A 2,889-nucleotide genomic window follows, 5' to 3' on the forward strand; every position below is an offset into this window, starting at 1 on the left:
CAGAGATTCTCCAAGCACTCCTTTACTTTATCGAACTCGTTTTCTGCCGAGGTCATCGATTTGACGCGCCTATCGTACATAAGAGTGAGTGTAGACATGTAGGCGGCGGTCTGCATTTCGAACCAGAACGAAGTGAGAATCTAAAGGTGCGATATGAATATATGTAAGGAGGGCGATGCGATTCGAACCTGAAGGGTGGACTGAGCGGCTAGGACGTACTGATCTCTGAATTCCAGTTCTTCGAGCGGCGGCTGCATGACCGAAGACACCGAAAGTTGTCTGCACAACTCCCCGACGGCTTCCTTGTTGCACACAAGAGGTGTTTCCCCAAAATAGTCGAAGCAAAATTGGTCAGTTCGACCAGCAGCACGTCCAACTCGGAAGCGGTCATATGATTCGAGGCCGGCCTCTTCCGCAGAGCGTTTCCGACCTATCTCTTGGGCGGGGTCTTTTCCTTTGCCATTTTCTTTGTTTTTGTCTTTCTTGGACTTTTTCTTTTTTGAACCGCCACTCGATTCAGCGGCGATCTGTACTGTGATGATCGGCTCAGTCGGTGGAGGAAGAGATGAGTCATTGGGAGCTCTGTTTTCATCTTCAAAAGCAGGATCCGGGAGCTCGTCACCATCTTCAATCTCGTCACCATCTTCAATGTCAATGAATTCATTTCCCATTTGCTCTAATTCGGGATCGGCAGTCTGTTCTTCGCGTGGGTCCATAGATCGGAGCATCTCGGCGGCGACAATTGTGGTTGGTGGGACCTCGGAAGTTTGACCCAACGAGCTTGCGAAACTGGCGAACTGCGTTCTTGCCTTGCCCATTGCTGTTTCCACGCGACGTCGAGAGATTTGACTCCAGCTACGGTCTGCTACACGGAGAAGAGAGTCCTTGACGTGTTCAAATCTGGAAGGTAGTCCCCGAGTTGAAGAAGGGCGAGCTGTAAAACACATGAAATTTTATATCAGGTCAGAACGAGATTGTCCGATTTAGCGAAATAAAGAACGAGACGATACCCGGCGAATCGTTCCACACTCTTCGGCGTCCGCATTTCGGATTTTCAAAGGAGCAGTCGTCAACTCGGACAAAGAAATAGCGAGCTCTCAACTTCTTGAAGTTACTGACTTTTTCCCCCGGAAGGAAGTTATGAGCTGGCTTCGCGTTAACCATCCACAATTGCTACCCTGGCTATTCTTGAAGTTTGTCAGCTGCTCAAAGCACTCTATTTCAAGAAAAACCTCAGCTTCGGCCGCGATTGTGAGGGCGGCGACGAAGTTGCAGATACTCCCTGGGGTAAGTTGGCATATCGGAATTTTGCGACGATGGGCGTATTGGGTGAGCAAATTAGGAAGAGGGAAGAACAACCGGCATTGGGAGAAGAATCCCTCATATAAGCAGATGTACCCGAGTGGCGGAGTCCATGGACGCTGGTGATCTCCGGGGATAATAATATGAACACCAGAATTGGACAGGCCACATGAATTCAATACATCGCCAACCGACTTAGCAGTGCTGGTCGTCTTCTCTCCCCCAATGTCACCTCGGTGATCTCGGAGAGAAAGGAGGTCGTCGATCATGGCGTCGTCAGGAGCAAGTCGGACTGTTTCACCATTTGAGTTGTCAGGTGGGAGATCGGAGATTGGCGCAGCATTTCTGTGACCTTCGCGATCATCTTCATCGATCAAAGAGGGGATTGGAATCTTGTTGGATCTGTGCCTTGAGGAGCATTCGGCCTCCTCTGGTTGCCTACTGGAGTTCTTGCGGATCAATGGTTCACTTCTGGTAGCCGACGAGGAAGCCATGGCCGAGGTGAAGAACAATGCAGATTGCCGAAGAGTGTAGAAAAACTGACGAGTAACAAAGTAATTAAAGGCGAAGAGAGAAGGAGATCGAAGTAATCAAAGTAATTACCCCAGTTTCTACAACATTGATAAAACATCTATTGGTACTCGATCTACAAAATAACAGATTATCCGGAGCTATCCCGCGCTTTGTCCAGAACCAGTTTATCCTCTCTCTTTTGTTGAGGGGTAACAGATTGACTGGTCATATTCCTACTGATCTATGCAGTCTAAGAAGCATAAGGATCTAGGATTTTTCCAACAATAGATTGAATGGGTCTATACCAATGTATCATTTGGAAGAAGCTTGCAATATGAGACTGGTGGTCAATTTTATGGTTATGGATTTGGTGATAGAGAAAATGAGGTGTATTCTAGGTTGTTGCTTTTACCACAACATTTTTCTCGAGACTACCCGGACAAGTTGGATTTCATTGTTGAATTTGCATCAAAGAGTAGGTATGATTCTTATGACGAAAGAAGTTTCGAATTCATGTTTGGACTGGATTTGTCAAATAATGAATTCAGTGGTAATGTCCCGAGAGAGCTGGGAGATCTTCAAAGAATACGTTCTTTGAATCTGTCTCACAATTTCTTGTCAGGTTTCATACCTAAAACCTTCTCCAATCTAACTGATGTGGAGAGTGTTGATCTTTCGTTCAACATTTTGCGTGGACTGATACCACAAGATTTATCTAAGCTAGACTATATGGTTATATTCAATGGTTCGTACAACAACCTGTCAGGCTCCATTCCTACTCAAGGCAAATTCTCTACATTGGATGAAACCAACTACATAGGTAATCCTCGTCTTTGTGGATCAGCCATAAACAAGAGTTGTGATGATAAAAACACTATCGGTTTCGCGGAACTCGATTCTCAAAGCAGAGATGACGACACATCAATCGATCTGGTGACTTTTTACTGGAGCCTTGCAGCCACCTACGGTGTAACGTGGATGGCCTTTATTGTGTTTCTTTGCTTTGATTCACCTTCACGCCTAACATGGTTTCGCCTTGTTGATGTTTTTATCAACTTTTTCAAATGTGTTTGA

At 45.9% G+C, this 2,889-nt stretch overlaps 1 pseudogene; it reads left to right on the plus strand.

Annotated features, from left to right (window-relative positions):
- LOC104789413 overlaps positions 1–2,889 on the plus strand; it is a 15,080-nt pseudogene extending 12,191 nt beyond the window's left edge.

The sequence above is a fragment of the Camelina sativa genome, chromosome 5 (assembly GCF_000633955.1).
Source record: "Camelina sativa cultivar DH55 chromosome 5, Cs, whole genome shotgun sequence".
NCBI classification, from domain to species: Eukaryota; Viridiplantae; Streptophyta; class Magnoliopsida; order Brassicales; family Brassicaceae; genus Camelina; species Camelina sativa.